Source organism: Megalopta genalis, chromosome 1 (genome assembly GCF_051020955.1).
Source record: "Megalopta genalis isolate 19385.01 chromosome 1, iyMegGena1_principal, whole genome shotgun sequence".
Classification (NCBI taxonomy): Eukaryota; Metazoa; Arthropoda; class Insecta; order Hymenoptera; family Halictidae; genus Megalopta; species Megalopta genalis.
The window spans coordinates 29,025,328-29,051,356 of NC_135013.1; the positions used below are offsets into that span (position 1 = coordinate 29,025,328).

The following is a 26,029-nucleotide window of genomic DNA, read 5'->3' on the forward strand; positions in this document are numbered from 1 at the left end:
ATCAGAATCGAAGTTACCGGGTTCCCAGCGTTCGGGAGCCATCGCTCGATCTCCTCCATCCCAGCCTCGACGAGGTCCGCCATAAATTAATCACCGCCGGTGAACGCAAATTGAACCCGCAAGCACGAAAATTTCCCGGGGAATCGGAAACGTCGTGCCCGACTAGTCGGGCCGTGACGGATGCCCGTCGGGGGTGTCGTTAAAAATTAACGATATTTCCCTGGACGGGGGTGGCTAATGAAAAAACCGGGGACGCGGCCGCACCACCGCGAGTCATCGCCCCCGCTCCGGATTTTCCCCGGAAAAATCGGAGGGAAATCGGGCATCGGTGCGCCGGCAGACTGTTATCCTCGGCGTGTGACGCGTGTGCGTGTCTGTTTACGAGCCGCATCACATTAACGATTAAATATTAACGCCCGGGACGTTCGGTGGACGCGTGGAGATGGAAGGATCAATGGGAAACCGTATTCCGCTGGCCATCCACGTTCCCGATGCACAGCGGCAACTCGCTGGAATGAAAATTCCTATTCGAAAGTACTGCCGCGTTCTACCTTGAAATAACCTTGAATGCCAATTATTTATTATAATCATTTACTCGTTTATTTATTATAATTATTTGCTTATTTATCTCGAGTTTTAAAGCGCATTAACAGCTGCCTCGAGATTATCTGTTCACGTCGTATCATTAAACTGCGGCTTTTATGCATTTGTAAAAGCGTAAGTACATTTATAATTAACTTCTGTTTGATACAGGAGTTGATGCAAATTTTTATTTTGCATAAAAATATTTATTCCACGCATTCCACATATTATACAGTGATCATTATTTTAATGTATTACTGTTGTTATTTAAGTGATTAAATATTATACATATTATACGCGATGTATTCATCTTTTAGAACTAGACCACGGATCACTATGCAAAATAAAAATATTCTATTGAAAATAAGAATATTCCAGTCGACTATCTAATATAATAAACACGTATTCCCTCTTTCAATAATTTGACTAATTGTAAGCTGAAAATGGTATATCATCCTTAAATTCTTCCAATATTTTCACAGTTTTGTATTTCTTCCACTCATTTCAATCATAAACATTTAAACACGTATACTACTCTTACGTTTGTGTGAAACACAATTCCGTACAATGTGCGCATTGTAAAGCAACAGCGCTCATGAGTCTCGATAATTCTGCCCACTTAAGCGAATCTCGCAGAAAAATGTCAGCGCGAAAACGCAATATAATGTAACGTAATTAATGGCCGGCGTTTCACTGGATTTATTTCGTTCGAAATGGAATCACGATTAATGCGGTTCTTTATTCGATGTGTAACACGGCAGGGCCCTGTTATTATTTATTCCCATCGGAACAGATCGAATGCAATCTAATGGAACGGTATTGTTGCACGCAGCTGGATGTTAATTCGTGTTTTATTTGCGACCGGGAATCGTACAGCACGTAACGATGCCGGGTATTTTTCATTGCGGCGTCGCGAAACCGCGCTTTGATTTATTCGAAGGGGCGCGTTTTTTTCCTCGTCCCGTCTTCACTGACCAGACCTTTTTCCCTTTCTCCACGGTGAAACGGGGGAACGGGGTGGAGAATGGGCTGGAACTTTTTTATCAGTCCGGGCTCTCTCCCGTAGCACTTAACCGTTCAATTAAAATCATTAATGGCAATAAGTAAGGTAAGAATAAATATTGTGCGGGATGGTATTAACGAAGCCTGACTGGAAAGCCTTAAGGGGTTTTCGAGCTCCGTTCCACCGACCGTTTAATTAATTATTCCTTTTTTCTCCGTGGCGAATGCTCGATCGAATGGCAGAGTACTTCCATCGAAAAATGTTGGAACCGAATGTCTCCCGACGATCAGGGGCTGAAATAAAATTCATGCGACTCTCCGTTGAAAAATTTATTCGAAAAATAATCTTCTTCGGCGCTCTGTCCTCTCCCGAATCAATCGGACTCCATTAAACGCTTTTCAATCATAGTAATACATTCGAAACGATTTCGACGATGTAATTAGTATTAATTTTGCTGGTCTCCTTTCCATTTCCATGATGTAAAATTTAATGACGCTTTTATTTGAAAAGTATATCGTATAACTGATGTCAACATGATTTTATGCTGTCAATATTGAACATTAACGACGATTAGTAATTTTTATAGAATATTTGGAAGGTAGATGCTATTTAATGTTTCATATCCAGTTTCATGTCGCATTCGCAATGAAAATTGCTAATGAAGATTCTATTGAGAAATTCTTAACCGTGTCTCACAGATCCTCGTTGACTATTCAGTAATCAACTGTACTAAATAACTATTGTACTACTAACTGGTAACTCTACTAATAACTACTATTGGGTTGGCAACTAAGTAATTGCCGATTTGTTCAATGAAATAAAAAATTTTTGTTACTTGGAATGGAGTTATGGAATGGAGAATAATCGATGACCTTTTGCCGTCTCTCTGACAACTTGAAAATTCCACGCTCGTAGAAAGTCTGATCCTTTTCGGCCAAAAACTGAGTTCAGTGAGATTTTACAGCGTCATCGTCGTTAAAAGTTTTACCACGAAGGGAGTTGTCCAGGGATCGAAATAAGTGGTAATTCGATGGCGCGAGATCAGAGCTATATGGTAGGTGTAACATCAATTCCCAACCAATATCCATCAATTTTTGCCGAGTGGACAAAGACGTGTGCGGCCTAGCATTGTCCTGCTGGAAAATGACACCTTTACGATTGACCAATTCTGGTCGCTTTTCCTTGACCGCTGCATTCAATTTGTCCAGTTGCTAACATTCACGGATAATAAAAAATAACATAATAATAATAATAATAATAATTTTATAATATAACATTCACGGATATCATAAAAATGGGAGTGAGAGGCATCTATAACTGAAATCGACAATTACTTAGTTGCCAACCCAATACATTATTAACATCGGATTAGGTAAGAGCCTTTTAGTATTAATCTGTGGTGTAGCAAGGAAAATCTATGTATATTTAAGTACGCACTACGAATCCTAGATTATTGACTTTCATATGGTTTATTTAGTTATTTTCTTAACAATGAGAAAACTCTGTGAAAATTGCTCTTTTACCTCGAAGTACAGATCACAAATATTAGATCACAATATTAAATACAGATCTTAGTTGCCAACCCAATAATTTTCGCAAAGACGTTTCGCCAATATGCTATTTAGAGTAGTACTAACTACTCTAAATAGCATATGGACGAAACGTCTTTGCGAAAATTTCGTATTCTCGAAGCGGATTTCATAAAGGCTAGAACAAAGGGAACTTCTAATTTTCACGAATTCGTAGATTTTAATAAAGATCTACGGTGTAATCGCGAAAGCAAGAATAACGTTTCCCAACAGTCGACTCCGCGAAATCTCCGCTCGGTCCATTGAAAGCTGACGCCGCCGCGACTCCGTCGTTTCCGTCAATTTCATTTCGAGGAGCCGAGTGATCCACGACGAAACGAAGAGAACCCCGGATCGGTTTTCGTCACTTTTCCCCGCGACAGCGACGCGCGACACGATTATTTGCTATGAAACGCGCGCCGCGAGGGAGGGAAGAGGGTGGATTGCCGCGTCGGAAGTAGACGAGACGAAGGACACAGAAAACTGGAAGTCGCGGGGTCGCGGGGGGGGGCTCGACGGGGGGGCTCGACGGGGGGGAATATTGTCTGAAAGGTGAAGGGAAGACTTAGTTATCGTGAAAGGGACGACGGAATGGGGTTCTACATTTTCCAGAGCGGCGTCTCTCCCGTTTTCTTCCGTCGTTCCCGCTCGCCCCTGCTCGCAAACTCGCGACCGGTCCCCGATGAAAGGGGGATGCTCGGCTGCCACTGGCTTTTTAATCGACCGTGGGCTTTTCGGTTGACAGCGGCGCGATGAATTTTTATTGGGGAAACGTAAAACCGTGGCAGTAACTCCCGTGAACTCCGGCCGGATTGTTTGGCGAATTTATAAATCAGGTTGAACCGACGCCCGGGAACGATTTTAGAGGTCGCCGGGATATAAAGTTCGAAGAATCATAAAACACAAGGGCAGATCCGAAAAATTTTTACTGGAACCGGCCACACGGCGTTCCATAAATCTGCTCGGCAAGATTGCTCGAACTTATGGGAATTATTAATTGAACGAAATAAAACGGTTCTCCCTCGTACGATGCTCGGAAGTGCATAATCCGAGTTTTCGATTAATATTACAGAGCTTTTTAAGTGGGTTAACGTAGCATTAACGTAACCGTGTAATCATATTAATACAAATTATGAGGTACATACATAATGCATTGATACAAAAATTATAAGGTGCTTACGTAATGCATTAATACAAAAATTATAACGTGCGTATATAAGGTATTTAATACAAAAATTATAAAGTACATACATAATGCATTAATACACAAATTATAAGCTACATACATAATGCATTAATAAAAAAATTATAAGCTACATACATAATGCATTAATAAAAAAATTATAAGATAGATACATACATAATGCATTAATACAAAAAATTATAAGGCATTATAATCATTGATACAAAAATTATAAGATATTATATTATTCGCATTGTGACGAAAAATAAGATAAATCGATATGGAATTTCAGAGTTACACGGACAGCTATAAAAAAAACTGGGAGAAGCTATTGCAACAAATTTCTGAATAAGCATTAAAGATATAAATTGATGTCGTTGCGGTGCTTCATCCGTTGCTATCGCATTACGCTGTGAAACGAGCGTACTATGATTATTACTTCAGTTTTCAATTACGGTTGAGCACCGTCGTAGCCGCGTTAAGCAAGTTATAAAATAATACGATCGACGAAACAGTTTACCGCCGAAAGAGCGGTTTATTCGTTACGAAATCATAACACGCTCGGAACTAGCGAACAGCCGTGTACGTCGTAACAATAAACACCAAGGAGCAGGGAACGTGCATTTGACCAGACGGCGATATTCCTTCCAGCGTTCTGCCCATAAAAATTCGTTCGTTAAACACCGGGAACGACTTCTTAAAAATTCAGCGAGCGATTCGCGCTCGCGTAAAATTCTTCCGACCGTAGGGACCGTAGTTTTCGATAATTACACTAGTCCCGGGAATCTTTTATTTCCCGCGATTCGATCTTTTCTCTCTTTCTTCTTCCCTTCTTCTGTCTCTCTCTCTCTCTTTCTTCTTCCCTCTTTCTCTCTCTCTCTCTCTCTCTCTCTCTCTCTCTCTCTTTCTTCTTCCCTCTTTCTCTCTCTCTCTCTCTCTTTCTTCTTCCCTCTTTCTCTCTCTCTCTCTTTCTTCTTCCCTCTTTCTCTCTCTCTCTCTTTCTTCTTCCCTCTTTCTCTCTCTCTCTCTTTCTTCTTCCCTCTTTCTGTCTCTCTCTTTCTTCTTCCCTCTTTCTCTCTCTTTCTTCTTCCCTCTTTCTCTCTCTCTCTTTCTTCTTCCCTCTCTCTCTCTCTTTCTTCTTCCCTCTTTCTGTCTCTCTCTTTCTTCTTCCCTCTTTCTGTCTCTCTCTTTCTTCTTCCCTCTTTCTGTCTCTCTCTCTCTCTCTCCCCCTTTCTCTCTTTTTCGCTCGTTTTTCTTCGAATCAAGAGGAAGAGGGCGAGTCCGTTACACGGCGTAACAATGGCGAACGGAAACGCACGGGGTCCCTTCAGCTTCGCTTCGTTAGCCGAGGCTGTTGACCAACTAATTTAGAATGGGACGAATTTTAATTAAATTAATCTAATTAAACGAGTCGCGGGTAACATTGGCGCGGTATCACGCAGCCGTTTCTAAAGCGGCGAGGATCGTGTGGCGTGGTCGCAGGGGCGGGAAGCGGGGGAGGTGTCGTTCGCATCGACGCCGCGACTTAAATAATTAATCGACGATACTCTGCTCTCCGAGAGTTGCCCGCGACCCGATTTCCTCTCCCGAGGCCCGAAACCCGATATCTCGCTTCTCGATCCGCCTCGAACGATCGATCACGCGTGTCACGTTCCGCCCGCGCTTCAAGATGGCTTCCGAACAACTTCGAACGTCCCTGGTCGCCGGTAAATAATCGAGGGAAGTGTAATTTCCTTGCTGTGAAATTCAATTAAAAATGCGACCCTTCAAAATCTGCGTGAAACGATCGGGCAATTTTCTTATCGATTCGAGACTCAAAACCTTTGCACTTCACCCTTAAGATTTAACCCTTTGCATTTGAAACACGATCCGCGAGATACGATTGTTATTTCATTGTATTTCATTTCGTTCATTTATTCATTTATTCATGCGAAAAATATTGTACAGGAGAAGGTAATACGCAGGGAAAAAATAACATAGAATTTATACAAAAAAGGTATTATCGCTTGCAATGGTTAATAAAGTAACTATTTGTACAATATGCTGCAATATATTATATATAATTATTTTATTATAATTAATTAATTTTAATTTTTTTAAATTAATTTTATTATATATAATTATTTTATTTTATTATTATATACAATATAATATATGCTGCAATATATATATATATAAGAAGCGAATATATATATATATATATATATATATATATATATATATATATTCGCTTCTTTCAAATAAAATTCTACTCTTCTGCGATCAATATTGGTACACGATAAACATAGATATTCATCCTAGTGTACTAATTTATTAACGACAAATATGTCCTAATAAAGGTAGCTTGTGAAAATTGCTTCAAATCCTTTCATTTTAAATTCGATGGAATTTCTGCCATCGGAGGCGGCCATTTATTCCCACCAAACAGTGAAATGGTAGTGCAGTGCAAATGATAAATACATTAAGCATAGAATATTTTACTTGATGAAAGCTTTCAAGAGATTTTTTAAAATACGGAAGACATTCAAAACTAGCAGAGCCACATTTTTTAAACATTTATATATATATTCTTGCTCAGGCTCGACGAGTTGATTCCGCGTCCACGAAGATGATCGCACTTGTCCCACAAATAAAATGTGCAACATTAACGAAAATGTTCATCGTTATCGCGAGATCTTCGAGATAAACATTGGAAATAAAACGCTACAGTAGCAACGATTCAGTTTACGAGTCGGATTAAAATAAAATATCGTTCGAAACATTATCTTATCTAGACCGTGTATCGTGCACCATTTTGTACACAGTATCTCTCCGACCGTGCTGCGAACTTTCCCCCAGAAGGGAAGTCGAAAAATATTTCACCGGAGGGTGGTGGTGGCGGCGACGGCGAAGTAGACTCCGAGGGCCGGGTAAAAGTAATTCAATTAAATTTAATTACCGAGTCGGGCAGTGATTTCGTACAAAGAAATTGCTGGTGTACAGAAGGGAGTCGTATTAAAGAAACGCGTCGGGAAGGGGCGGGCCGTGACGGAGGGGGGAGGGGGGCGGTGTGAAAGAAACAGGAACAGGTAAAAAGGACACTAATGTCCTCGTATTAAGATGATCGTCGGATTAATCTCGACAAAACCGTGGCGATTTCGTTTCGTAACGAGACAGGTGGCACCCGATCAGGAGAACCCGGCGAATTAACGACCGCCGGGAGCCTCGTTCTTCATCCCGCTGGCACAAAAGGGGGAACGTAGCATCCCTGGTGGCGCCGCCGCCGCCACCCCCTTCCTTTTCCGTCCCCGTTTTGCTCACTTTCTCTTTCGCGCCTCGGACGAAAGGACACCGAGCAAAAAGTGTGCACGGCCGCGGGCTCACCCTTTTTCACCGTCCGTTTATTCTTCTTACCTTTCTGGCCTGTTTCCGCCTTCATTTTCCGCTCTTGACCCCGTCGGTGCCTAGCTCCGCTGTTTCTGCTTCTGCCTCTGCTTCTGCTTCTGCCTCTGCTTTTGCTGCTGCTTCTGCTGTTGGCGCTCTGCAGCCCATCGTCACGCCGGAAACGTAAATATTATACGTTTGCTAGCCGCTCCCTCGCCGCGATAAATCTCCCCTAACGGGTGTGTATTAGCCGCATAAATCAGCTGAATCAGTTCCAGTTTTCGTCGACGACGCTTTTCAACGGCCGGAAAAAGCATTCGTATCCCGGGCTCGAGGATTTCGCCGCGAAACCAGGGCTTCTTCGGCTCTCCGGAGGGTGGATTCTCCCGGGATTTTCTTTTGGTATCTTCTGCTAGATTGATAGCGAGGCTTTGGTCCCTGGTAGATTGTTCTTGGCAGGGTGTTGGTCTTGTGTGTCTCGAGTTCAACGGTTCGGTGTTGCATCGATGAGGGATCCGGGAAATTGAAAACCAGCAGGATCGTTTCTTATTTGCCGGTGCAGGGGTACCATCGATCACCGGTGTTTATGCAGTCGCGACGAAAATGGCCAGGCTCGATACAAATCTGTTTTTCGCACAATTGTGATTCAGAACGTTTTACATTATTTATTGAGCTGTGATAGCGATGTCTAATACGTAGGACATTTTAAAGCTGCACCGCATTTATGCTATTTCTTTGTACAAATCTTTATCTTGAGATTGCAAGTTGATGTTACAGCGTCCAATGAATGGAGGTTCCGTGTGGTTTCAATGATATTTTAAACAAATAATAAATAGGTTATTATAAGGTTGAAGTTAATTAATTTGAAATCATTTACTTGCATGTTAATGGAAAAACGATTTTAAATATTTTCTTGTTTTAATAGTATATATGGAACGCGTATCGCAATTCTCTATTTATTTGAAACGCATCATATCTCAATAAAATAATGGGAGTTGAGTCAGATTTTTACGACACCTTTACGACACCTTTTTTTAACGATTTGTTCATCAATGATTATTAAAATTATCAAACTGTTGTAGGAAATGTTTGAACTTTTTGATCGAAGCACTATAATCAATAATAATAATTACAATTCTTGGATAAAGTTTTTTAGACATTCTCTAGTAAACTAGTCCCTTTAACATCCCAAAGGATTTCAAACCTTCTGCTCTGATCTGACAAAAGTGATTACATTTTGAAACGTGTTCGAACACCTTCGTAAACCACTCTGTGCATAGTGATGCGAATAATTGTAGATTTAAAGCAACTTTTACATTTTTAGTGACATTTAAACGAAAATTTAACAAAACGTTATATTCGTATATTTCTGTGTAAGAAATAATTGAAAATAGAAGTTCACAGATATACAGTAATTTCTTCCTAATTCGCGCTCAGATTGCACTCAAAAATGGACAATTTGGGAAGAGGAGATTATTTTATTATATTATTATTATTATGTTATATTATTATATTATTATTATGCTATATTACTATATTATATTATACTATTATTATATATTATATATTATTACTATATTATATTATACTATTATTATATATTATATATTATATTACTATATTATAGTATACTATTATTACTATTATGCTATATTACTATATTATTATTATTATATATTATTATACATCGTTTTTATAGCGACCAATTATGACCAACTATAATATCGAGACGCAAGGCTCGAATAATCGTATTTCCTCTTCCCAAATTCTCCATTTTTGTGCCCAATCCGAGCGCGAATTCTTGATTTTTGTTTGAATATCGCTAAAAATGTAAAAGTTGCATCGAGTTCGGCGTTCATTTACAAGAGAATTGCGTTAACGTGGAGGCACGTCGATTACAAAGTCGCGGGGAGGGATCGAGACCAGCAGCTCGAGCGGCTCGTCTCCGAGGAAGGGCGCTAACTTTAGAAGCTCCTACCGTATCGAGTGACTTCGATGAAGCCAGATTAGTTCCTCCGTGTCGCGGGAACGAGCTCGTATCGCTTTTGCGTGACGGTGGAAGCTCGCTGCGAGGCGAAAGAACGTCTCAGACAGCCTTGGTAGAGGATCGCGACGACTCGAACAGCCATTCACGGACTTTGGAGGGGTGGCCGGGTTCTCTTTCAACCCTTGCGCCTCGCACGCCCCCGCGCCGACGGTTCGCCGTGTAAAGTACTAGCTGGAGAAGATAACGAGAACTCCGGCGAGATACACTCTGCAGACACGGCAGCTAATTAACTTCGTTTTAGAATTTTTCACCTTTGATGTCGATCGGTGTAATTAAACGGAACTTCCTCTTTGGGCAAGGCACGTCCGCGCCCGACTAGATCGGCCATTGCTGGAAATTCGAATTTAATATCGGCGCCCGCCCGTCTTCTCCTCGATGTACGCCCGCCGATTAGTTCGCGTAATTCCTCTGCAGTTCTATCGCAGCGTCTGAGTGGTTACGTGCAATAGACACTGGCTGGCATAGTGCTAGGATCTGGGAACAAAGGGACCGTCGATGATTCCGTCTGGGAACAGCCTGCTTTACGTAAACGTTGATTTTTATTATTCTGTATTTTGTGTTGGATTTGTGACAGGAGAAATTGATTATATCTTGTTCTCGAACATCAACGTACCCGTTAAATTACAGATATTACAGGTCGATAATTCAGATTCAATCATCTCCTTCACTCGTACTTTTTTATACATCCGTTCAGAGTCTTTCACGTCTCGTGTCATATCCTTCCAAAATATTCTTTCGTGTTCATGTGTTCGCAATAAAAAAATTTAAAACATTACGAACGCAGATGGCATACGTGTGAACTTTTTATTCAGGTGTACCACGTGTGTTATTATCTAGGAGTTATTTGTCATTCGTTGATACATTGAACGATTTAATGGCATCAGTCTTAAGTCAGACCGTCTTTTGGTCCGAATAAAAAGTCAATCGGAATCCTGTAATTTGATTATGAAATAGATCGCGGATCTTTGTGCAAAATAAAAACTATGCTAATCGTAAGAAACTTGAAAGTTAGATGCAAACGTCTTTTCTCTGTTAACGATCGCAATAATTTGCAAACAATGGTAACGATATCCTTAAATTCTTCGAATGTCTTCACAGTTTCGCACCTCTGTTAACCGTTTCTGTCATCGATGCGTAAAATCCGCTATAATATATCGCATTATCAAAAATTCAAACGCGCCACAAGCACCGGCGACCCAACCACTTTCCTCCGATAGCTTCGAGCCCAAAGGATTACCTAATCACAGGGACCAGCATCAAGCAGATATTCATTTAGGCTTCCGCCTCGTTCCCGTCGAGTGTGAAGCGAGCCGGGCTCGGCCTTGATCGCACAAATCCGCAGCCTATTAATAATTCATTCCCTAATCAACCCCTAATTTCGGTTCTGGACGCTTTCGGCAAGTTTCCGTTTCGCTGCGGACGACAGTCGATCGAAGTCGATCATCGGGAGTCATCGGGACCGAAAGTTTCGGCTCGAGTTAACGCCTTCGTCAAAGCGTGGAGAAGGGCGATAGGAGGACAGAGAAGGGGGCCGGGGCAACCCGCTGGTAATTGGCAGCGCTGCCTTTAGGATCCTTCGCGGAGAGACCCTCGACCGAAGTGTGCCCCGATAAGATATTTCTGGCGCGTCGCCAGCCCGTGATATTCCGGCCGCCTCGCGAGCCGCTGGAAAGTTCGCGGAGAGCTCCGTTGCCTTGTGAACAAAAATCTTTTTTTCCGTCTGTACACGCGCGGACCTTTTTATGACCGGCGGGAACCACATTCGAAACTTCCCCGGTGCTCGTCTTCTGCTCGTGGAAAATTGTATTCGAGCTTCTTATCGTCCCAAGCCCTCGCCGCCTCGTTCCTTCCGGCCCATTGCCCGCGAACCATCGCGCACCGATACTTTCTCTCTCTCTCTCTCTCTCTCTCTCTCTCTCTCTCTCTCTCTTTCGGCTTCCCTTATCGTCCCGATATATTATTTATCGAGTCCCGAATGAATTCTTGCCGAACTCTGTTCGACACGGTTAATCCTTCTGTCCACTGCGTTCCGCTCGAGCGTTCTACTTTTCAAATTCGCGTCGTCAGGTTCTATAGTGATTCCCGATGCCTAGCGCATATGTGTTTCTATAGATGGTTACCGAATATACTCTTGGACGCCTGTGATACACGATTATGGAATATATATAGCACCTATTTGTTAACGCGCGCGATGTTAAATTTCTGTTGGCAGCGACACCGAAGTACATTACACGACGCCGCGTCGCAACGTTTGCGAAGCACACGCTGCGAGTCTGGGAAATGCATTCACAAGGCATAATAAATGTTGTTGCACGTTGTAACCAAAGACTGCGGATCTTTATGCACTTATGGAGCACGCGGCTTTTTAAAATGCGAGGAAACGTGCATGCCGATGAAAATTAATTGCGCCATTATTCTGTGCTCATCGGAAGGAACTGTCTAGTCGACGAGAGAAAGTCCTTTTTATAGATATTTAGAAATCGATTGATGAAAATGAGAATTTGCACGAAGATCTCCGTTCTAGTTACAACATTTTATATAATTAGGTGTTACAGAAATATGTGTACAAAGTGAGGAGAAGAATTGAACGAATACAAGCGCGTTTTGTCAAAAATGATGATTTCTCGAGTCAACAGTACAATTGCATGTGGCTGTAAATCTACATGTAATATACAGGGTGTCCCAGGTTTTAATGTTCAAACTTTGTCAGTATATTCTATGGCACAAATTAAGAAAAAAATGTTATGTAAGCATAGGTCATATAGAGCTTCATGAAGAAGTTATAACAAAAATTCGTTCAATATGAAATGAAAGAGAATAGAAACGAAATTCGCACGGTCATAAATTCGATCTTCGATCGATGTCGATCATGTATTGTCAACAACGGTAGACATTTCGAAATGTATTAATAAACACAGCTTACATAAACACACGGCATGTGCTGATCTATTCGAGCCAATGCTCGCAGTAACAGCAAGTCGATTACTATTCCTATTCTGAATTTTTGTTATAACTTCTTAATAAAGCTCTGTATGACCTATGTTTACAGAACATTTTTTTCTTACTTTGTGCCACAGAATACACTGACAAAGTTTGAACATTCAAACCTGGGACACCCTGTATAGCCGTTCGAGTCCCAGGGATTATTCAGAAAGCACGGTCAAAGAATGACGAACAGCGTGATAGCACTTGTCTTAATTGATTGCAACTGTGCGTGTCAACTAAAGATTGATCGCGACACAAGATCTGAACAGCGCGATCGCGCTGCTTGGGACTCAAACGGTTAAAGTACAATGACACGCGCTTTGTTGCACTTTGTTGCATCTTGTTGCCAACACAAATGTACCATCGCGCACATTTTCCAACTCGTCTCATGGACTCAAAATAATCTACAACTTGCCAGATTCTGATCAACCGATATCGACGTCATTCTAACTGCTTTCGCACGAATGCTGTGAGGCAAGGAAACATTGTTTACCATAAATCTTTAGATATTACTACGAGTAGCAAAATCAATTTGTGACGTTTAATTTCTTGAAAGAAAAAAGACCGAGAAGCTACACCGACGCGAGACTTGTTAAACTAACAATACGATTACAAGGCTTATTTGTCGAATTCGCGAGAGAAACGGACCGGGAACACCGCGAAGAAGGACCACAAATAAATCAGCGCGCGATGTTGGCCACCTAAATGCACCTAACTGCTCTAATTTCCCTCGGAATGGTCGTCGCGGCGAGCCTCGTAAGACTCGAGACAGCAAACGGCTCGGCCGTATTTTTAGTGGACCGTAACACGGAGAACCGTCAAACTTGTTCCACTTCCAGGATCCCCGTGAATCCTCGAAGTTCTCGGGATTACGCACATCTTGGTGCCGGAAGGATCCAGAAATATATCGCTATGCAAAGTTAATCTATCTATCCCGAGGGTGCGCGTATCGCTTCCGTATTGCATCGGCGCTGGTTCGCCCTGCGGAGCTTGTTATTGTCAGGCCAAGGACTCCTCGTGAATCCTTTTAACGACGTATTCCGGATAAGGGTGTTCCTGGAAGACCGCCAATACCCGATTCGCTCCCACACCGCCCCGTTGTCTGGCCTCCCCCCCGTCCCGTGCCGGATCGGGAATAGGTGGGAGAGATTGAAAGGGGTGGCTGATGCGTCGCGGGCAACGGAATTCGAAAAAGAAAAGCCAGGGGTCTCGTGGTTGACGCGACCGGCCCGTGCCAAAAGGAAACCGTTTCGCTCCCGGGGTTCGGTCCCGTTCCAGGAACCAGCCACGTCCCCGAGGAATCGACTCTGTCAACCGTATGAAAAACGTAGAACAGATTACGTCGAAGCGTTCGTTCGCCGTCCAGACGGCTCTCATACCAACGGATCCCGCGGCGGCTACGTTCGTTCTTCGGCTCGGATTCACGAGGAGGTCGCCCATTGACGGGAGATTGCTAGTTTTAATGCCAAGGGAAACCTGCTCCTCGACAGAGGGACGTTTAATTTGTCGAACGAGCCGCGGGAAAATTGTCGCTTCGAAATCACGGTTTTCCTTTATTTAACACGTTCCGTGCCGAGCTTTTTTTACTCGAATCTTCACACTTTGATATTTTACTAAAACTTGATGTATTACGTGCAATTATTAATTCTCGTACACATAACAACGTAACAAAAACTTATCAACGCCCATTCTTGCGGTGGAAATTGATTCTTCGGTTCTAAATTTCTTGTAAACAATTTGTTCAGTTCACTAAGTAAACATGCAAGCGTGTACCATCGATGGTACACGTGGCACGGAACGTGTTAATTTACGCGTCGATTTTGCTTTTTTCATTTGGCCATCGACGCTCGCGGTTCGCGAAGATGTATCATCGACAGCGTGTTTTCACCATTTACAGAACACTTTACGATTATTTATAAATGTATAAAGGGAACGATGTTCTGCGATGTTTAAATTGTATTTTCAAGTTTTCGGGTTTCGATAGTACAGTAATAGTCCGATTGTCCACAAAAATGGACAATTTATGAAGAGGAGATACGATTATTCGATCCTTGCGGTTCATTATTATAGTCACGAATTGTCAACAACTATAAAAACGAGCCGCAAGGCTTGAATAATCGTATCTCCTCTTCCTAAATTGTCCATTTTTGTGGACAATCTGAGTGTCAATTAGAGAGACATTACTGTATTTGCTAGTTTCTGAGCGACAGCTGTTCGGAAGCCTTTAAAGCAAAGCTTGTTGACAGCGTCACGGATTAAATTTAATTGCCATTCGTTTCTATTCGTGAGCATTGAGCTCCTGAACGTCGCTTTTCGATTCCGAGGTTAAAGGTTGAAGGTTCAAGCACTTGTGGAAGCTTCTGCGGATACGTTTTCGTAGCAAATTTTTGACGGTACGCGAAGTGAATACAGTAAATTCTTCAGTAAATTCTAATTGATGCTCAGCTTGCACACAAAAATTGACAATTTCCGAAGAAGAGGCACGATTATTCCAGTCATGGAGCTTGTTTTTATAGTTGTCGACGATCGGTAACTATAAAAACGAACCGCGAGGCTCGAATAATCGCGTCTCCCCTTCCGAAATGGTCCATTTTTGTGTACAAGCTGAGCCTAAATCGGAGAGAATTTACAATTAGCGAGAATCTCGACGAACACGGTTAACGAACGATCCCGCGAAAATCAGTAGGTTTCGTTACGAGTAAACGCATCTGTATTGTGTGCACCGTGTTCTCGGTGCATCCGAGCTCGATCGTGTTCGGATTCGGAGTAGTGTCGTTTGCCGATAGTGCGACACCGAGCGCAGCCTGCCGCGTGTAACGCTAAACCATCGGGTGCAGCGTGCAGTTGCACCGAAGAATTCCGGGTCGCATCGAGCAGCGTCTTTCAGCGTCGTTCTTCGCCTTGGTTTCTTCTCGGATGATAGCCCCTCGGACGTACCATAGATGTAAAGTTACCGCCGTCGATCGAAGTTTCGCTGAAGTATCCCGTCGCCGGCGAAGTTGCGATAGGGGGAGGAGGGGGGGGGCGAGCTCAAGTTATCAGCAGGAATCGGTGTTTCTATCGGTCTTGTTAGAAGGGACAGCGGCGGGTTTCGCATTTTAGACGAGGAGCCCGCGTTTATCGGTTGCCTTCGGCACTTTAGATTACCTCGGGTTCGGCAGTTTCGAAGATAGATAGCTCCGATGAGGCCGTGCACTGAGAATGATGCATCGCGCGTGCACCCGTGGCAATCTCCTCGACGGTGGTGACGAGTTCCAGACGCGTGTCTTGGGAACTTGCGCGTCCTCGTCTGAGCGGAGTCTATGATCTCTCAATGATTCACTCCTTTGTATTGTTATCGACAGACTTTACTGATTACGGAAAATATTCTACGATCGATGTTAGTCGTTTTGTTACTTACAAAATGGATTTAGCAATTACTCGGTTTTCGTGTTATATTTCTTTCTATTTTTAACCATTTGCACTCGGATCGATTGATAACGAAATTCATCAAGATTATGGTATTTTTCGTTTCATAAAGACTGTATCAGTACAATCTTTTAGCAGATTTCATTTAAACAGACCGATTGTTCCCGATGCTGTGTCATTTTATATTTGTTTCAAAGCGTTATTTTATACTTTGCCGAGAAATGCTCGAGTTTTTAGCAGATGATTTGGGATACTCTTTTCGCGTTCTTTAACCCTTTCAGGACGATTGTCGACACATTTGCGAGATCAAGACACTGGAGTTTATCGCAGAGATTGCAAAAATATTATTTGATCGTGCAGATAACAAAGGAACAGGATAACATCGTTCATTTTTTGAGAAAAATATCCTGAACGCTTTCAAAAATCCTTCTCCTGAATAGTCGAAACAGTATGTTAAGATCAGTTTATGCGAAAATATTACAGCAACAACTATACTTATTGCTGCATCTAGTTCGACGTAAATTTGATTTCTGCATTGATCTTTGCTAATTGTTTCCGTTATTCGAATTAAGAAAAATATTAGGCTCTTTAGACATAAAAATGACATCCTCTTCTGCTCAAGCAAGATCACCGTTCCGTGGAATTCCTAAACAAAAGTTCTCGCGCGAAGTAGAAACGCGCGAAAACAGCAGCCGCGAACTTCAATTCGAATGAAAATCGAAATTGCAGGAAACCATGCAATCGTGTCGCTGGAATAATAAAAGTTTTACCATCTTATATTAAATTTTTCGATGGAATACGAAGTTTCAGTTAGAATCGGGATCGGGAGTCGGAATGATTTCGCGCGGTACACATAAACGACGTGGACGCGCGAACGGAATGAAAATCGAAAAGCTGGTAGCTTTTCTCGCCCCATTTTCGACTCATTGGACCGCGGGACCCGTAGTCGATAACGAGAAAGATTTCCTTTCGGGCAGAAGAACGGTTTCCCCGTTGGCAACGTGGACGGTCGGTGCTCGGCCACGAATTTCCGATCTCGGACACCCACATTTTTCTAACCTCGTTTACCCACATATCGGCTGCCAAGCTTCCCCGAGCTGTGTCCGGCTGAATACAGAAGCTGCGGCTGCAATATCTCCTCCGAGAAGCGTTTACAGACAGAAATGCATCTTTTCGACGCAGCTGCAGCAGCGCCGCTCCTCCTCCGTCTCTCAAAAATTGTTGATACAAGCTGCCCCGCCTTCTTTTTCTTATTCTACCGCAATTCGTTAGCTAATTTTCTTCGCCGGCGTTTTGCATTTTAAACGCATCTCGTGTGCAATTTCTGTGCAGCCGGTTTCGGTAGAACAGACCTAGACGCAAGGCAGACGCGCTGCGCTTTTCTATTTCGTTTGCGCGTTCGATTAACAGCTCGTTGTCTTCGGCACGAGTTTTTGTGCAATTCGTGCGTCGAAAATATTCTTGCTGCCAATTTTCACGAAATCACTCGATAACCAAGACATATTTTATATCATAGAAAATGCGTTAACGTCTACTTTTCCTGCATTTTGTGATAATTATACTGAACCGTCGATTTTTTAAGATTCTCCGACACTATGATAATCCTCACGTTATGACGTATTCTCAGTTTTTGACGCTTGTTAGCTTATTATTAGTAATGTTAATATTAACAACGGCGTACTTGTACTCGTCTAATACTCAGATGCTAATTAAACAACGTAAAACGAACATTGAATTACTGCAGCAAAATATTTTAGTCGCACAGAATGAGATGCACATAATAAAGATTTTAATTCTTGATCATTTGATTTCTCTTTTTGTTATTGTTTGCCTAAATTTTGTTATATACCTACTTATTCTATATACTTGACTATAATAATATATATAATAATAATATATAATAATAATATATATAAATTGACTATACGTCAATTTTGTATGTACGTATTGTTTCGAAAAACAGTGAAATATTTCATGAAAAGGGAGAAGGATTAAAAGTGTATTAAATGAGAAATCTTTTAACAAGTTTCGAGTACATCAAATGTCGATTCCTATTACTACAATAAAGTAGTACAATCAGAGATACGCTCATTTCACGATTAACCGCAGATTCACCCTTCTAATTTCACAACCATTACACACAATCTACCTTAACCCGAGAAAGATAACCTACGTCGCAGAGGCGCCTGCGAAGACTGTTGATTTTTGTTAATTTTTCATAGAGGTCTAGTGATTTAAGTTTAAAATTACTTAAAATATAAAAAAATATAATATAAATGCATTTTATTTTTACAATAATGCCAAACCTTTAAAATGACTAGATTAACTTAAATAAATATCCATTGTTAGTATAAAATTGACGCCTTAGAAAAGCATGCGCCTCTGAAGCGTATGGTTATCTTTTACGTACGTTGTCATATGGTTATCTTTCTAGGGTTAAAGATCGTAGATAAGGGTGAACGACACACATTTTCCGCGTTTCATAACAGTTACGGCTGCACGATCCGTCTTTTCCGGCCTCTCATGACTCAAGGGCGCGTTTCTTCCGACAAGACGGAACACCTGACCCAGCAACAGACCTCGTTAATCGGGCCGTTAGATAAATTCCGGGGTAAATAATCTTTCCGTGGAGGAAACCGGCGAACCCGTAAATACCTGTTCAAACCGAAATAGTCCGGGGAGGGGAGACGGGAGGGAGGAAGGCAAGGAAGTCGGGGCGTCTAAGTAAATTTCCCTCGGCTTCCTCGTAATTTTTCCGATGCGCGAGACAACACCGTTGTTTAGCTTGTAATTCATTGTTGGCCCCGCAACTGTTCCCCCGGCCACGCCGACCCTGTTCAACGAAGTTCGCAGGTAATAAAGATAGTCGTACCGCGGGGCCAGGCGCGAAAGAAAAATGGATACCGTCACCGGCAGTGCCAGTTACGTCGGGTATACATACCGGTGGTTCGCGGCAGACCCAAGTGTATATGGTAATCCCAGATGCTCGGGAAATTGTCGTGGAAAAGCGTCTGGTATCGTTTGCCAAGCCCACCGAAATGCGCCGCGATATATTAGCGCCGGTGCATCCGCGGGAATCGTCTTGCGTTCGCTGCGCTTTCTACGGGCTGCACGTTTGACGCCGCCGCTGTTGTCTCCTGTTTTTCGGCTCGGGTACCAAAATTGTCGCCAGCACCTCGCAACGTTTCACCGGATCGTTTTCTTAGCGGATGGTAAGGCATACTCGATGTGCCAATTTTATAGAGAAAATGTTTGATATATACTATTTTAAATAATAGATTCTTCACGATTCGAATAAAACAGCATTCCGAACAGGACATCGAATTTCGGTGAATAAATTATTTTAGTTTGATAATGCGTAGCTGAAGCATGAGACGATCATTTTATTTTATTTACTCTCTCTCTCTCTCGATCATTTATTTTATGAAAATTCTTATTGAAGATTCTTATTTATTGAAGAATTGTATTGAGAATGCATCCTTATAATGCTATGGAAAGATACTTCGTTTATTTTGGATTACCATAATAATTGTGTTTTGTACAATGATTTAGTGAAATAATATTTTACTTGATGATAATAAATTCAATAAATGAAATATTTCGAACTGTGGCACAGATATTTTCAGTGTTCCTCAAATAAATGATTGCTTCAAGTATTCCCTTAAAAATTTTGTTACATCGAATAGATAATTTTCGAACAAACAGAATAATTTATTTTAAAACATACATGCATGAACTAAGACGAAATTTAAATATTTAAAACACTATTTTACCCAGCTGAAATTTATATTTTTGGACTGTTTGATTTTGAAGGAGAGTTTCGAAAGATCAATATAAGAGATTCTACAGCGAAACGTAATCAATGTATCAATTTTAGAGGATCGATAAAATAAAACATTTTAAGGAATCACTGTATGCAGCAATTGGAAATCAACTCTTATGCGTTCGAGTTTTATAAAAGTCTCCGAAGATTAATGAAGGAGACAATTTCGTAGACTATAATGTCCAAGTTTCTACATTTATTCTTAATCCATTAAAATCGTAACATTTTATTTGTCATCAAACTTATCAGATTTGTGTATAAATACCTATAAATCGTGTCCTGACGATTATAATGTTTTAATCATTTCTGGATAACTGAGGAAGCATCGTTGACCAGCGATTTAACATATTTATTCGGCGAGCAAGGCATCGAAATAAACGCAGTGATCCTTGCCAGCTGATTCAATCGATTCTATAAAAAAAAAGTATAATCACTATAATATTACACTGTATCAACAGCAAGAACGAAAACCAGATAATATTAACATATTTATCGAACCGTACATCATGTAATTCCACACCGACGTCGTTCATCCGAATAACAAAAATCTTTCACCGGATCGCATTTGGCTTCCGCCGTATCAGCAGAATCCGTCGAAAAGATGTATATAACTTGAGAACAATCGCTATAATTCTGGAACGCTCAGCACATCGAGTGTAACTCGAAATTTCCATGGCCCCTGAAACATCGGCCGTCGATAGTGTATTAATTACAGGGGCGCCGGATTCGTTCGTGATCGAAAGAACCGCAGAGAAGGTCCGCCGTCGTGTGCGGCGGCCGAGCCGAATCCGGGTTTAATTAAATATTCCAGAGGAATCTCCATACCGTCGGGGATTCGATGGATCGACTCGAAACGAATCATCGGCCGCGGGAAACGGAAAGGAAAAAGTTCTGCTTCGACGGCTATCCCTCGAGCGCGCGGCTATTTTCTGGCGCATGTGCATATATGCATGTATGCACCGCCGGTACATAATGCAGTATGCAAATTCCGGGGACCGGCCAATGCTCGCCAGCCGGCTCTGCCCCAGCATCCCTTCGCCCTTCCGACCCCTGCGCACACGTTCGTTCACCCTCTGCCGTGCGTTTCTTCCACGTTATTAACTCTGTCTAAGGTCCGCGACCCACTTTTATCCCCCGTGCTGAACAGTGGAATCGACTTCGAGCTGGTTTCGAGCCTCGCGACCCTGCTTTTCACACCTTGATGAATAGAACCTCCGATCTCGTTTATTTCCACGTCCCCGTGTCTAGCTTCTCAGTGATAGAATAGAGGATGTTGACGTTGTTAGGGGAAACGTATTGACAGTTTTCCCCCCAGGAAGTGCATGTGTGCACGGTCCGCCGACCGAAGTGTTTTATTTCTTTTTTTTTTTTTTTATTTTAGTTGGTTCGGACGGTTTTTGCTGCTTGTTTTGTTTATGTAAAAGTGGAGAATGTACGAAGATGCGCGAAACGTAAGGGGGCCGCGTGGCTTCTTCGGAGCAAATGCTTTTTATGGAATTTTAAGCTTTTGACGTATATGAGAACGGAGTTATAAGAATAATGCTAAAAATTGAGGTAACGTCGGTTCGGCAGAAGTTTAACTAATCCGGACTTAATCGAATTTATGCATGACAATATTTCGCAGAAAATGTTTAGTATATCGAGTGGTCGTCTCAATGTAACCGCCTGCATTACATCCTTTTTTACAAGAATGTTTTGAAAGCACCTTCAACTGAAATACGAGAGAAACAGAAATGGTGTATAAATCGATAGAAAAAAACTACAGCTGTTTTAAAATCTCCTTCGAACAACGTTAGACAATATAGAAACGAATTTTCGATCTATTTAGTAACAGAATCATTTACAATCTTCGCCGTCATAGAGTAGTGGAGCCGGTTACTGTGAGGCGATCAATTACTGTGCGTTCGGTTTGTTTTCGTGCATAATTAACTTTATGTTTATCGAATTAAAATCTCTTATTCAAAAATGTATCGAATATAAGACATATTATATTTTTTTCTTCTTTTATTTTTTTTATTATTGAGTAAAAAAGCTTAAAATATCTTAGTCGATAAATATAAAGTTAATTGTATCAAAAAACGAATCAACGATTTAATAATAATTTTATTTAATATAATAAAATTTAATATAATATATATATGTATATATTTATTTATATATATATATATATATATATATATATATATATATTCATATATATTTAATATAATACAATATAATTGAATAATAATAAAATAATTAATCACATCGCAGAGTTCAGCAAAAAGTAATCTGATAAATAATTAACGGTCACAGTCTGTTAATTGTTACAACTAACTTATAATAATTGGTCAAACAGTAATTGCGAAAGCAGTAATTCGATTAATAGTTGATTATAAATTAGTTGTAACAACTGACGATTTATTATCGTCGATTATCAATCAGATTACCTTCTTCCCCAAGTCTGCCCCACAGTAACCGGCTCCACTATCCTACCCCACGGTTAACCCGCGTATTCGTTGAACAGTGCGATGTATCGTTTTCATCGTCGCAACGGAAGTAACGAAAATAAAAGTGGCTCTCTCCGCAGGGAAAACCGCAGGGTAACTCGCTCGAAACAACGCTGGGAACGTAAGGTGTATCAATTCGCGGGCGATCCCTCTGACAATTGTTCCCTCAAACAATTTGTTCGTCTATTCCATTTCCACGTGCAGGACAACCGTCCAGATTAATCGAGCAGTCTCAGGTGCGGCCATTTCCATCTCGATTGCTCGGTTCAGTTTCCATCCCGCGGCGTCCCCTGGCCCGCCGCCTACTCAGCCCCTTTTATTATAGTCTCTGATCTCCGTTCGCCCGTTGTCTTTCTGCAGGCGCGCGGCCGCGCTTCTCCCTCGCTTTTAATTACTTTAATGAGTCCGGGAATTAATTCCGGAGCTCGCGGGGGACCGACTCAGCCACCCCCGGACTCCATTTCAACGGGATTTGGTTCGCCGGGCTTTGACTCGACGACCCGCCTCTTCAACCCAGATTTCTTTTCGACGCGACGCGACGCGACGCGTCGCGTTTCGCGGCGATTAATCGGGGTTATCGAGCGCCGCCGACTGATTAAGGGAACCCGCCGACCGAGGAAAATATTTTCCGTCCGAGTAATCGCGCCAACTCCACCCTCGTCTTATCGCCGGCAACGCCAGATATAGCCTCCCCACTCCCCCACGCCGTTCGACGTGAACAATCGTCCTCGGGAACAACGATTAATTGTTTCCATTATCGGCTATAAAAGCGACTCGTCGCAGTTAATTAGATCAGAACGGTCGTACAGGTGAGACGGAACGAAACGCGAAGAATCCAGCGACGACGCGCGGCGCTCCTTGCTGTCTGTTCCAATTAGAGAAAGTGCGGACGGGAAATGGCTCGTGCAAATGCGCATCGCGGAACCCTCGTCGTGTGCTGCTTTATTTAAATGATCCGGCGTGCTGCTCTTGTTGCGCTCGTTCGCTTCTGGGACCTGTTACCTGCGCGTAGAGGTTGTTAGAAAGAAGTTAGCACCGTTTTGATTGTTAATTAGCCAGCGAGTTCGTGGCTTTTGTTCTCTTTCTTTCTGTTACTTTTGGCCGAAGTTCGAGGCACGGAGACTCATCGTCTAACGACTTGCTTAAGGTAGGTTATATTGTTTTCATTTCGAATTGATTTTTCTTCTAACCCTTCTACGGTGTTCAGGAAAATATTTTTATGCTAACGGTGCTTCGCGTTGTGACGCGAATGATGCGTTTGATAACAACATTATGATAGAACGATTTATTGTATAATGATCAATATGGAAGTGCAAAATGATGTAAAAATGTGTCTGCAAAATTTCATAGGCGTACCTAAAACATGCTTTTTAATAATTTAATATATATATTATGATATATTAAATATATATTATTTATATTATATTATATATATATATATATATATATATATATATATATATATAATATATAATTTTAATTTATAATAGAAAGGAGCAATTATATTGTTTCTCCCATGTGCCTTCATTTACTTTCATTCCTAGATTTTGATCACAGATGCATCAAATTTTGTTTCGATTCACGAGAGATTAATATCAGTCATATTTATTTATTTACTCATTATACATGTATCGATCAATTAATGCGCTCTATTGGAAAATATTCAGTTATGCTAGAGAATCGAGTTTACAAGAAAATAAAGCAACATAGTGGAACTTACAAAATTCGCATCGTACAGATGAAATGTGTACTGATACACGAAGTTTAGTCATAGATCGTAGATTATACATGACTGGTCTGGAAACGTTGTCGTAATACAATCGCGTCGAACGCACATATTCCGTAGGGCCACGATCAAAGTTCGCCGTCGAACGGCGACCGCGTTCGAGGCTGCCATAACAGGCTGGGTCAGGGGTGAGCCGCAATTTCTGGGGCGTATCGGTCCATCTGCCGTTGACTTTTTCCGTCGGTCGGTTGGATGTAGCCACTTTTCTCTTCGCCGCAATTTGCCATTTAATTCCGTCCCGTCCATTCTGCTCACGGCTCGCAAATAGCGGGACAAGAGGGTTGGCTCAGTCCTCGATAGCTCGCCGCGAGAACCCTCTTTCACCGTGGAACCAGTCTCCGAAGAGTCCGCCGCGTCGAGCAGAACAGAGCAGAGCGGAGCGGAGCGAAGCGGAGCCGAGCTGAGCGCACTCGTGTATCGTCTCTCGGTCCTTTGCAGTTTATTCTCGAGCTCCGTCGCCATTCGTCCCTCTTATCCGCGGCGCTTTCTTGCCTCCTCGTCTCTTACCTTCAGCCTCGCCTTTTTACCACCAAACCTCCTCCGTCTGTAACAGGAAATACGTGCCGGATGGCTCACATTTTTCGCCGGAGCTGGCCGCGCCGCGCGGAAACCCGAAACAGTGCCGTCGCCGCTGAAATTCCATTCGACCGATACCACTTCTGTCCCCCGATCCGCCGATTTGACTCGCCTCCGATGGTTTTATCAATTTTCGTTTGCTTTCGCTCCGATATCGCTCCTCGTCTCTTGACCCTTCCGCCTCGGGACACCCTTCGATCCTGTCACTTGAACCCTTGCTCGGTTTATTCGGTCGGCAAAATACTGTTCCAAGAGAGCGATGCTATTCCACGGATAAATCCTCCACGATTTTCTAGCGGACATTCTCGGTGTTTCCCTAATATTTACAATATAATATGTTACGTATTTCCCGAATATTTCGCGGATGTCGAATTAGTATCGAAAAATTAACGTTTATGAGGGTGGGACCACCTCGAGGCGCTGAGAAATAGGCGAAGTTCGGGAATTTTCTTGACGAGTGATCTCGAAATGAGCCGTTTATTTTGAAAGTGGCTGAAGTCACTTTACCGTAATGAAAAGTGGTGATGTTTTAATGTTTATACGAAATTATTTATACCGAGAAAAATGTCAGTATCCTGAGATAACAAATACAAGTCAATCTTCTCGAAAGTTAGCAACCAGATTTTTAAACGTGTTAAAACGCAAACCCTTAACCCCTTGACATACCGTCTTCTTCGCAGTTACTGTAATTAGAAATTTTTCAATTGCAATAATTTCTTAGAAGGGAAAGAAAATTGATGCTTATCGTGTGCCTAAATTTACTCGAATGCTTAAATATTGATGACAAGAGATTAGAATTTTATTCCAATTTCAAAGGACAGAATAACATCTATACTCAATTAATTATTATCAGAAATTTTCATGACGAGTCGGACTCGTCAAAATACGGCAAGGGGTTAAATATATCGACTTGAAAGCAAAGTGACTTATGCCACTTTCAAAATGAACGGCTCGAATAAAAGATTCAGTTATTTTAAGGGAACATAAATGTAAGTTTCAGACTTGTTTCTCGATTTTTTCAAAGTAAAAGTCGCACAAATTGGCGACGTTTTTCGTTGTTTCCGAAATCCTTTCATTGATTACTGAATTAAAGATGTGTTTACTGTGATTTATACACTAAAAACTATTATCCAAAATGTAGAAGTTCTCGAAACATTTGATAGCTGTATAAAAACTGTTTTTATCCCGATACGTCAACTCTAAATGCTTACAAGAA

The 26,029-nt window shown here is 41.7% G+C and overlaps 1 protein-coding gene across 2 annotated transcripts in view; it reads left to right on the forward strand.

The window, feature by feature from the left end:
• Window positions 1-26,029, forward strand: part of rho-6 (serine protease rhomboid 6) — a 287,122-nt gene that overhangs the window by 57,506 nt on the left and 203,587 nt on the right. Inside the window, exon 1 of one of the 2 annotated variants that reach the window (XM_076525044.1) lies at window positions 23,264-23,598. The exons of the other annotated variant lie outside the window; for it this stretch is intronic. The gene's annotated coding sequence lies outside the window, so the exon portion shown is untranslated. Of the gene's footprint in view, window positions 1-23,263; window positions 23,599-26,029 lie in introns of those variants that run through there. 2 annotated transcript variants of the gene reach the window in all.